The sequence below is a fragment of the Phyllostomus hastatus genome, unplaced genomic scaffold (assembly GCF_019186645.2).
Source record: "Phyllostomus hastatus isolate PE091 unplaced genomic scaffold, TTU_PhHast_1.1 phas_contig_86, whole genome shotgun sequence".
In the NCBI taxonomy this organism is placed as follows: Eukaryota; Metazoa; Chordata; class Mammalia; order Chiroptera; family Phyllostomidae; genus Phyllostomus; species Phyllostomus hastatus.
In genome coordinates, this window is record NW_025333977.1 from 7,754,554 (window position 1) to 7,767,095 (window position 12,542).

Sequence of the window (12,542 nt, forward strand, 5' to 3'; positions counted from 1 at the left end):
ATTCTTCTCTCAGTTGATCCTTGAGAGAAAAATTCTGAGAAGCATTCCACAGTCTTTTGAGGAGATCCCTGGTAGATTAAAGCTCTAGCTGTTGACCTTGACAATAGGCACTTATTATAGCTTTTTTTCCATCTGTCAATCTCTCCCATCCCTGATTCCTCCATCCTGGAATTACCACACTAGCACAAGTGTATCTCTGGCTTTGCCTGGGGGTATGGGGAGAGCCAGGCAGTTTCATCAATGTCCTTTCCATAATTTCTTGTACATATTTCTAATTATTTTCATTGGACTGATTGCTACAGGCAAGTTTCTGAGGTGAAAGTCAGCAAGTAAAACAAAAATTTTGATACATATTACATATTGATACATTTTAACAGAAAAAATACCCATTGCCTAATTACTACATTTCTCCTAAATTGACTTCTTTATATTTTAAGTTAAGAAAACTTTTTCTATATTTATTCAGCAAACAGTTATTGAATTATCTTTGGGATAATCTTACTCTTGGAAAAGCCATCCAGGAAAGAGATATTTGAAGTCCAAACTCCACGAGAGTGCCTCTGAATTCTATGAAAACTTTTTCTTAACCAAGAATTTTATTGACCTTTCAGATGTGAACATAACTACTCTTCTCAGAAGGAATAAAATGTCACAAAAAGTTGTCAGCATTCCATTTCCAATCTTTTGGAAAATCAGTAGAACTCACCTTTATTTAGAGACACCTGTTGGTACAATGTTCCATTTGCCTATTCTTGATCACTTACTGTTTAGTTTATAATCTCCCTGTAAAATGTATTTGAAGCAAGATCTTTGAGTAACTATGTAAGTGCTGTGCTTCCTTTGCCTAGAGAGGCCTAAATTAATCATCCCCTAGATGCAGGGGTGTCCAACATTTTGGTGTCTCTGGGCCACACTGGAAGAAGACTTATCTTGGGCCACACATTATATACATTGCGACACATAAGCACAAAAGGATCTCAATGTTTTAAGTAAATTTATGATTTTGTGTTGGACCACATTCATAGCCATCCTGGGCTGTATGCAGCCTGTAGGCTGCAGGATGGACATCCCTTGTCCATCCTGAGAGTCAAGGTGCAATGCCACAATTTTTAATCCACTTGCTCCAGCTCATAGCCAAGGGTTCTGTGATTACATCCAGGGCCACAGTGATAAGTTGTGCCATGTATTCACGTTAGGAATATTTTATAGCAGCTGCTACTAGATCTCAAGGTTAATGAGAAGCTTTCCCTAAGGAAATGGATTTTTTTTACATGAAAGGATTCAGTGGCATGTGGTCTCTGAGGCTTTTTTGAGCCTGAATTTTATTGTTGCTCTCATTTTCTCTAGTTTATATTTTACAAGAAATATGTGACTCTTTATGTATTCTGTGTATAAATACAAGTGCTCTTTATTTGACACTGTTGACAGTGTGTATCTTTTTAGATAACATACTTAGACATACAACTGTATTTACTTAGGTTCATGGTTATGGGTACTTTCTTTTTAATTAGAGTTGATGTACAATATTACATTTGCTTCAGGTATATAACATAATGATTCTACATTTATATATCTTACAATGTGATAACCATTGTAAGTCTATTAACTGTCATTGTACAAATTTATTTCATTACTGACTGTATTACACTGACATTTTTTAACCATAAGAGAGCCAATACTGTTGATTGCCTATTTAATATTTTATCTTAACTATATACATTCTCTTTCCCAGAAGGATTTAAGGTATATCACAAATGGAAATAGAAAAAGGAAGTTAGAACCATGGTAAAGAGAAATATGTAAATCTATCACCCATGATGATAGATATGGGAGCTATAAACAGTGTGGTGTCACTAAAGCCAAGAAGAGCCAGTGTTTGAGGAAGGAAGAAATGGCAAGCTTTGTCAAATGCTGCTAAGAGGGGGGCTAGTAAGATGAGGGAAAATAGATGGATTTAGCATCCTTGGGATTGTGAGTGACCTCGGCCAGAGTAGGTTAAATGACATGCTGGGGGCCATGCTTGGGAGTAAAGCCACATTGGTGTAGGTTGAAGAGGGAATTGTTGCTGAGAAAGCAGAGAGAGCAAATGTAGAGAACTCCTTAGAGGTTTTCTTTGAACACAGTTAAAAAAGGGATGGGAATTACTGAAACATGGCATGGAGCTCACAGACACGTAGACTTCAGTTTTAACTCAGGAGATACCAAAGTGTGTTCACGTGAACATGGCTATCATAAGATGGTTTCTCTTTGTGAACTTCCATAAAACTCAAACACGTACCTTTTTTAAAAATACTGAAGAAAACAAAAGCTATTATCTGATTCTTCTTTTAAGGAATTTAATATACACAATTTAAACAAAGTAAGACATTCTATTGAAGTTAATTTGAAGATACCCAGTAGGACATTTAGGGCATACTGGGGTAAGTGAAGGCACTATTGAGGAAGTATCTTGACCAGCAGCATACGTGGGGTGGGGACACATCCCAGAAGAAAATAGTAACTTTTTTCCAGCCGTAAATGTACTGCTCATCCACACTATAACCTGTAGTTCTTCAAGATGGAAGAAGTCATCAACCCAGTGGCTTTCTAACTCTCGAATGTCTTTCTTACATCCATCTTTTGTTCTCTTTTCATCCACTGACCTGATAAGGTGCTAGCCATCTGCCACACCTGTGTTCTGGTGATTTTTCTGGGCAGTCCTATTTAAAGAACCAAAGGTTTCTGTGCTTTATAGGCTGAACTTTGAATGAAAATATCCACACTCTAGGCTGTGGTTATCTCTCTAATGCTCTCCTCTCACAGTCTGTGCTTGAGATATATATACAGCAATGGAACACTCTTGCCTTGGTGCAGTCAGCATGACCTTACTTAAGATGACATTCAAATATGTATAAATAGATATTTTTACCCCTGAATAATGTCCTCATTTGTCTAAGGATATATGACTCTTCTACCAAACTTTCTTTGCATTCTCAGCATACTCATTATGATTTCTATCATGGACATGCAATAAAAGAGAGAGAAAAAATCCTTGTATAAACTATCTTTCATTCCAAGATTATAATCTTCTTCTTGGCAAGTATCACATGCTATTTATCTCTGTCTTTTCTCACAGAGAACTCACACATAGTAACATGCAAAATATTTTAGTTAAAGAAACAAAAAGAATTAATAAAAACTATCTGAGGCATTTTTACATTTGTATAAAATGATGATTTTCTTATCTTAGTTATTGGTCCACTGTCATCTTGTTTAATGTGTTAAATAGATTTAGCCATTCATTTAATTCCTCCCTAGGTTCTCTCCAAATCTTTTATCCCTTATTTTTTCCTTTCCAATACAAATCACTTGAAAATTTTTTGTCTTTTTTTGTCACTCTTATATGCTCACTGTCTTTGATTTTTTGAAACCTATTTTTAAAATTTTTATTCCAGTGACATTGATTAATAATATTATATAGGTCTCCGGGGTACAATTCTACAATACTCCATCTGTATATTGTACTGTGTGTGCACCACTCCAAGTCAAGTCTCCTTCCATCAGCATTTATCCTCCCTATGTCCTGTACTACTTGCTTTCTCTCTGGTTGTCAGTGTCTATGAATTGTTTTATTTTGTTTTGCTGTTTTGCTTAGTCCCTTCACCTTTTCACACAGACCCTCAACCCTTCTCTTTTCGCTGACAGCTCTCAGTCTATTCTCTGTCTATGAATCTGTTTCTATTTTGCTAGTTTATTTTGCTCAATAGATTCCACATGTAAGTGAAATTATATGGTACTTATCTTTCTTTGACTGGTTTATTTCACTTAACATAATACTCTCCAGGTCTATCCTAGATAATTTCATTTTCATAAAGTTGCTTACTGTGAAAAGTCACATTTATACACTTTAATGCCTATTGTATGATAGACTTACAATATCTCTATTACATTACTATATTCTTTGTAAGGAAATTTTTGTACAACTGTGCCAGTATGATCTGATGTGCCTTTTGAATTAATCAGGAGTATCTGAAGGTCCCATCTCAGGGCCAGAGTTAAGATGCTATTAAAATAACTGACAACTAGTAGAATGGCACTAGGAACCGGCTTAAGAAAGAAAGAACATTCCCTAATTACTTATAAAATCAATGCCTTTATAAATCCAGAATAAAGGTTTAGTAATGGGATTATTTAGGAAGAGTAATTGGGTTAAAGGTAACACAGTAAGAGCACCTGAAACAACAATATTTGAAATATAAATCATGTAAATCAATAAAACAGTGAAGGAAGGTTGATAAGTTTTCCCTTAGCCAATTTAAAGCAATTTTAAACAAAGATAAGGGTCGAGAGGCACATACCAACATGTGAATATTGATGAGAGAGTAGTGTGGAAAGAATGAGATCTCCTAGCTCGGTCTTCTGTGGTAGAGGCTATGGTAGCATTCCCCAGGGCAGACATCAGACCTGATACTTGGTCATAAGGAAAACTTAGATGGGCCTCTAGTAGTAGAAGGAAACCTGGAGGAAATAATTGCAAATGGATAGAATTGAATTCCTTTCCCTAAAGGAAAGAAAGCTAAATGTTGGAATGATTATGGAAATAAACTTGAGAAAGCTAACTATATCGAGCTTGAAAACTAGTACAATAATAAATCCTTGGGCTTCTTTTAGAAACTGGAATTCAAGGAACTTAGCTATCAAAAAGAATATAGTTCTGCCCACTCAAACAAATTATACCAAGGTATTTGAAAGCCAAGAAAGGAAATAAGGCAATATGACTAAACCCAGAACTTTGGATGAAGTTGAAGGACAAATGAGAACATTGCAAAAAAAGGAATAGTAGAATCAAAGTAAATTAATTACCTGATAATCAGATCTAAAATATTTAGAGGAAATTCTTTTTTTTTTGTCAGAGAGGGATAAACATTACAACTAATGTGCCATAAAAATTTTCCTCATTTATTCATTCCACAGATATTTATTGAAAGTTTACCATGTGGAAAGTATTGTTTTAGACACTGTATGTTCACAAATAAGCAAAACAAACAACTTTTCTCCCTTGTAAACTTACATTCTTAAAATATTATAAATATATCATAAAAATCATTAAAACATCTTCCAATGTATTTTGTGATGTTGTACTTAGTTCAATTCTATACATATTTTACATGGGTATTTTTTTGTAAAGATGATTTATGCTAATCCAAAATAATAACCCTGGAGACAATAATCCTTTATAAATTTTATTCACTCAAGAAGAACTAATACATTTTAGAATACTACACAATTTTAAGGGTTGAAATGCATCTTCTATTACTGCTGTTACTATTTACTCACTTACCCAGATAAATACAATATAATGGACAATACGTTTTGTCTTCACAATGTCTGCTCCTGTTCTTTCCCCAAGAGAATCCTGACTATCTTTGGGTAAACACTACTCCGCTCTTCCTACAGGAAGTGTATTATGATCCAAGGGGTAATCCCTTTCTTTTTGCCACTGATTGGTTCAGGAATGTAATGGACATGTGCCCCAATTTTGCTTTATGAGGTATTTATTCACAGAGGCTCCAAATTGTTCTTTTTTGATATTAAAATGAAACTATTGACTATGATGTGGTTGTCATAATTTAACAATTTGATACATAAAAGGGAAAATAAAACTTCTGAAAATATAGCAGGGTATATTTTAAAAACCTTACTCGAATCAATCTTTTGATGTTTCTTTTTTCTCATCTATTATTTAGTTAAATTTTAAAAATTTGCAGCTGATATAAGAAGGTCATAATTATTTAGTGGAACTGCATTCCTAGGTGATTTAAAATTGATTGATGTTCTATTTGACAGTCCTTTTTAACTAATTTTACTCACACTTCCCAAATAGTTCCCAGGAGACCTATGACTCAAACCCTGGTCCCTCTTAAGTTCCAGACTTATAGCCTCAACTGTTTCTCTGAGTGTAAAAGGCATGTCTTGCTCACACAGCAAACCTAAAATGCCTCTAACTGAGTCTATTATCTCCTTTCCCTCAGTCTGACCCACTGCCTTTGTTTCCCACTGTGGTTTAAACAGTACCAGTACCTTCTAGGTTAATCAGTCAGAAACAACTCCCTCGATTTCTCTCTCATTTATTCGGGAAAACAAAATGGCTCTTATTACCTTCTATTTCTACATGTAAATTATTTCTCCAATTAATCCACTCATTTCCCCTTGGTAGCCAATGCCTGACTCTGGAATTTATCCCCTCTTCCCTGGAATTCACAGCAGTGATCTAACCTATTTCTTTCCATCCTCTCTTCCGCCTGCTATCATCAGTTATTTTGTTACCAGGGATGTGTGTGTGTGTGTGTGTGTGTGTGTGTGTGTGTGTGTGTGTGTGTGGTTTGTGTGTGTGTTTACATACCAAAAGTTTGGCAGAACATCAAGGTCTTTCATGAGCTGACCCTTATAACTTTTTCCAGATAGGACCCGCTTCATTCCTCTTTGTGAAGCTTGTATTATAGTCAACACAGGGCAGTCACCCTTGCTACAACATATTTTTTCCTCTATTCCTCCATTCACAATGTTTTCTGAAACGCCAGTGCCTTCAGTCTCTACCTGCGGAAGTACTATTTCCAAAATCCCAGCCCAAACTTTAACTTCACTTAGAAATATCTTTTTCCAAGGCTCATCATTCTTTTCCTCCTTGACATTGCTCTCAGGTTTTGTTTGAGCTCCATCAGGCACTTATCTGCTTCTCTGCAACTCATACAACTGTAACTCATATGAATATAACTCATTAATGAGTTACTATTAGGCAAAAAAAATCAGCTTGTTTCTGAAGCTACCATGCTCAAGAGCCAGATAATAATACTTGATCCATAGGCTGCATTACTGTAATAGTAATTTTAATCCCATCTTGCCAGTACATTTTATTAAGGTAGCCAATAAATCAAAAAAGGCACAAAAACTAAAGCTAAAAGGATGAAAACAGTAAGAGCACAGAAAACAAAATGCAAAGACAATTTTAAAGAGCTAAGGATCTAATAGGATTTAAACTGGACTCCTTTTAAATTTGTGAAGTGACTGGACTACTATAAAATATTCTCTGCTCAGTCTATGCCTTAGCATGGGCCTATGTCTAAGAATTTGGTGGTCTTACTTAGGCTGAGCTTTTTCTATTCACCTTTTTAATAGTTGTGACCTTCTAAATATTTGGCATGACTTAAAAGAAGGCACAAGAAAAGTTTGAATCGAGAAACTTAAATCTTCATTGATTTTTAGATGGTGTCTCAGATATGTCACGCCGTGAGACTTATTACATACTTCCTTGTTTGTGCATTTTTCTCCCACTCCTTTAACCCAATAAGAATGAAGTCTCCATGAACAAAAGGACCTTACCCAGTTACTGACTACATACTCCCAGCACCTAGGACAAAGCCAGCTCCACGGTACATCCCATGACTAAGAGTTGTTTGTTGACTTATTTAATGAAGTACAACACCCAAGTCCAAGCATGACTTGGAGAAAGTAATTTTTAAAGATATCTTATAAATCCTGTTTGCTTACTACTTACTAACCAAAACCTATAGTGCCCTCACATCCTCTCCCTCCTAGTGAGATGAGGCTCTATAATTGAATTCTGGCCAATGAAAAGTCATATGTGCCATTTGGGGGACAAAATTTGTCAAGGAGAAAACCTCTTTCATTTTCACTTTCCCTCCTGCTGGACTGGAGGATAAAAGAGCAGAGGCTCTTAGCCCTTGGGGGCCTGTGAACAGAATTCAGGGGGTTTGTAAACTCGGATGAAAAGAAGATACACCTTTTAACTAGCCTCTAGCTGTGAGTTAGCATTTCTTTCACTCATGATGGCAGTCAAAAAAATCCCACTAGTATTATTGAAATACTTGTGATTTGGTTGCCAGTTGAAATCACAGATATTTCATATCACATTTCTGTTGCTATAGATATTTCAAAATATTGTTTACCCTCATCGCTACTTCAAAATTTTGGTGGTTATTGAATCTAGGCTGCTAGATGTAGTCATTTAATGTTAATTAAAAAACACATACAGGGTGGGCAAAAGTAGGTTTACAGTTGTTGACATGAAAAATAGTACAATAATTAATAAATAATAACACAAATATCAATCAATACAAAAATAAACCTTACTTTTTCCCACCCCTGTATTTACTCCTGATTTACAGTCATAAATTCATGTTATATACATTTTGATAAATTTATGTCAATATACATGAATCTATAATATATAATAATTGCTTTCCTTTATAATCCTATGGGTTTTACGTATTTAAAAATGTTATACTTAAAAAGGGCCTTTAGACCCATGGACAGAGCCAAAGGGGGGTAGGATCCAGGGTGGGAGGTGGGGATGGCTGGGGGGGCGGGGAGTGGTCAGGGGAAAATGGAGACACCTGTACTTGAACAACAATAAAAAAGGAAAAAAAAAGAAAGAAAAAGGTCCTTTAGGCTTTACCAGAATGAAAGATGGGTCCATGGCAAAAAAGTGAAAAAAAAAGAAGAAGAAAAAGAGGAGGAGGAACACTGTCTTTGGACAAGCAGAGTATTGTGGTAAAAAGAAGAAAGGCACATGGGTATCTGAATTACTACAACAGCTGCTAGCTGAAAAGTAGCCCCTTCTTTAAACTATTAAGGATGTGAAAAGTAAGTCTCTATTTTTTTGTTCATTTATTTGTTTTGGGAGTGTAGTTGTGAACACAGACTATCCTATCAAAACTAATATTACAGTATTTTCTTCAGTGTAATAATAAATTCCTGTGCAATAAAACACCATAAAACAAACAAGAATCAGGAAATAACAAAGTTCTCTAAAGAACTATATGGAATAAAAAGAATAAAAAAGTAATGTAAGTATTCTAGCTTTTCAGGGCTATTTGAGGTGGACTTGATTTACTATGATTCCATTCGTATAATAAGCTTGCCTGTAATTAATGACAGTTTCCTTCAGATCAGGTCTCTGAAAACTTTCCTTGCTAATCTCATTCATAGTTAGCATGAGGGATTTTATTTTTGTTATAACAGAGAAAGAGTGATTCTCTTTACTTCATGATTGAAACCACTTTGCCGCTTGGTGACATGTGTCCAAATTTCAGTTTTAGTGCTTTTTGCTGCTATCAGAACTGCAGAAATAATGGGGTCCTGTCCATAGAGTCAAAATTGTATATCCTTTTCTTCTGCACCATTAAGCCAGTGAAAGCATTTTTAGCTCTCATTTTGTATTGACTGTTTTAAATTGGCCACAGTTTCCAGAAAAACAGATGTGATTCATTTTGGACAAGACTTAAACATATAAATTTCACATGAGTTTAGAGGCCACTCAAGTCATGGAAGAAGCATCTCATGATTTATAAACACAGCTCATTCTGGGCGAGTGACCAGTTAAGGTGATAAGGGCAAGAGAAATATCTGAGAGCACTTAAGGTGAACTATTTTTGAACACACTGTAAACGAAATTCACGACTATTTCACTTTGTTATAAGATTGCTGTTTAAAATGTAAAACAGCAAAATCTGATTTGTTATTATATTCTCTCCCTCTGCAGCCTCCTCTGCAGGCGCCACCCTATGTGTTTGAACAAAGTCCAAAAATCAATCACATTCCAGGCATTTCTTTGGGCTTTGTGTGTTGTTCTGCTTTCTCCACCCATCTGCCAAGCCTGCTTCACCCCACAAGATTCAAACTTTTACTGTTTAAAAATTAGAAGGCTGTTTAGGAGCTTAATAATGAGCAATCCTTAATAATTTTAATATCAAAACAGGTTTCATCGCATACGGGTATGTGAGACTATTCGAGACTAAATATAGTGTAGGAGTGTCATTTATTTATTTTAAAGAGCAACTTTATAAGTAAGCAACCTATTTTTACAAATATTATTGTTATAAAATTCCCTAAGTTGTATATTCAAAAAAATAATTGGCTTTCTTAAAAAATAATGGAAATGTATATTTTAGATTTTTGTTGGGGAATGAATACTTTTCTGTCTTAGCTGCACTGGGGTATATTAGTGGATTAATTAGAAAATTTTTGTTAGGAGAGAGATTACCTGTACATGGATTATTTCCCTCAAATAACTAGATAGTAAAATTATATATAAATGTTATGGAGACATTATGTCTGGCATTTTGTTAATATTTTTGAATCCAACAGTGCATTTATAGTGCAAGGTTGTGACCCATGATAGTAGGAATTTTGTCATAACAGACATCGATATTGTGGAAAGCTCAGGGTAGAAATGTTCCAGTCAGGTTAGTCTTACAATTCAGACACCGTTTGTTTTTGTGAAAGTTTTTCTTGATTCTGAGTTTTTCCTGTCATGGGACAAGACACACGTGGGACCTAGCTGAGCAGGAGTTAATTATCGTCCTCCTACTGGGATGCGGATGGTCCTGCAGCTTGGGCCCCAGGAGTGAGTCTTCAGTGTAATCACTGTAATTGCCATTCCTTTGTGTTATTAAAACAAAATAAAGATCGGATGGGGCGATAAAATGAGAAATGGGACATAGTAGGGTGTTTCCAAGATTAAAATCTCAGTTAACATAAAGAAAGTTTATAACTGAAACACCGAAGAATTTCTTAATATTTTTAGAGTTAGATTTCTCATTTAGAATTATTTGGCCATTGTAGCTGCTACATATTTCAAAAACCTTCATCATCAAGAATCTGGTTAGTCCACAGATTCACATAAATGCTGTGTACATGCTGACAAAGAATGAAAAATTGTTTATTATGATTTGAAAACTTCTGAAGTGGGGTTTATCCTTCTCCACACATGCCCTTCTTCTAGTTCATTGCCAGAAACAAAAGCAAACATTTCAACAAGCTGAAAGTTCATCACTCCAGGATGACATCAAACAGCATGGATTTAAGTGTGAATGCAAGTTAAGGGCAATCTAAGGTATTGAATTTAACAGACTACCATGTTAAAAATATTGGTTCTATTTCTCTTACAGTGTTGGTAGGAATGTAGACTGGGGCAGCCACTGTGGACAGCAGTGTGGAAATACCTCAAAAAATTAAAAATGGATCTGCCTTTTGACCTAGCAATCCCACTTCTGGGAATATATCCAAAGGAACCCAAAACACTAATTTGAAAGAACATAAGGACCCCATGTTCTTTGCAGCATTATTTACAAGATATGGAAGCAGCCCAAGTGTCCCTCAGCAGATGACTAGATGAATAACTATAGGACAATTACACAATGGAATACTACTTAGCCATAAGAAAATAGAAAGTTTTACCCTTTGCAGTAGTATGATGGACCTTCAGAGTATTATGCTAAGTGAAAGTCAGTCAGAGATAAACAAATAGCATACGATTTCAGTCATCTATGGCATCTAATGAACAAACTGAACTAACAGACAAAATAGAGTCACACTCACAGATAGAGAGCAGGCTGACAGCAAAGGCAGAGGAGGGTAGAAGGTGGAGGGGTTGAGCAAAAAAGAGTAAGGACTCACAGACATGGACACCAGTATGGTGATGGGGGGGGTGGTGCAGCATAAGGGACTAAACAGTAATGAAAAAATACAATAAAATAATAAAAAAGTTGGTTTTAAAATCTTTAAATGGTTTATATAAATAAATATGTAAATACAATTAGCCTCACATAAAGATCCTACTGTGTGATGTGAAAATGGCTGGAAAACTTGTTCTGCTGATTTGAGAAAAATCATGTTAAAGCCTTTAATTAATGATTGTTATTTTCTCCTTATAATCTTGTTAGCATAACTTGTTTTACTACAAAAAATCTCTTCCTTTAGGATCTTTGGACATTGCATATTGTATCTCAGGTTAACATCAATCAGCCTACAGTGGTTTGACAGTTTGCCTTGTCTGTTGATTCTTATCCTTTCATTTTCAGTATTTTTACTGTATTCATCTCCCTTGTTTCTTTGATATCATCTGGGTAACTTGGAAATTATGTATCTTATTTCATTCTTCACATTTTCCTTTTGTTTATAGCACACGACAGTCTTATATCAAAATCTAAAGTTCATCACTAATCATAACCTCTTCCCGAATAAGGCAAGAATTTTATCATGCTTTCATTTGCCTCCTTTTTCACTCCATCCTTGCCTACACCTATGTTTGGATAATCTGGCTTTTTAGTTCCAGTTTAGTTAGTTAGTCAACGTTAGATATCAACATTTAGTCAGTCCTAAATATGTTGTACTTTTTTCATTGCTTACCATTTTTCTCTGTATCCGAAATGATCTTCTTTCCTAAATATTTTTGTTGTTTATTTTGGTTTGCTCTAGAACTGGTTTGCAAGCAGCTTCCCAGTGACTTTTCCCCCTGACATTCCTTTATCCTTTGATTCTAAACTTGGACTGTCCAGGAGCCATTCCTATGTCTAATAATAGCCAACATTCTTATGACTTAAATATTTTTTCCTGATTAAACCCAATGTCAAAACACGAGTGTGTCTTAAGATTAGCTGGACAGGTTCAAATGTATATAACTTTTACAGAAGAATCTTCCTAAAAGCCTGTTGGCTTTGTGAGTTAGACACCAGAACACTGGGCCAAAAGGACGAAAAACC

General features: G+C 35.3%; 1 long non-coding RNA gene across 2 annotated transcripts in view; it reads right to left on the reverse strand.

The window, feature by feature from the left end:
* The window catches only part of LOC123827475, a 76,375-nt gene extending 64,086 nt beyond the window's left edge, over positions 1-12,289 (reverse strand). For both annotated transcript variants that reach the window (XR_006787220.1, XR_006787221.1), the window contains exons 1-2: positions 12,190-12,289; positions 4,338-4,497 (exon numbers count right to left, since the gene is read on the reverse strand). This is a non-coding gene — a long non-coding RNA (uncharacterized LOC123827475). The remainder of the gene's footprint in view (positions 1-4,337; positions 4,498-12,189) is intronic.
* Between the last annotated feature and the right edge of the window lie 253 nt (positions 12,290-12,542).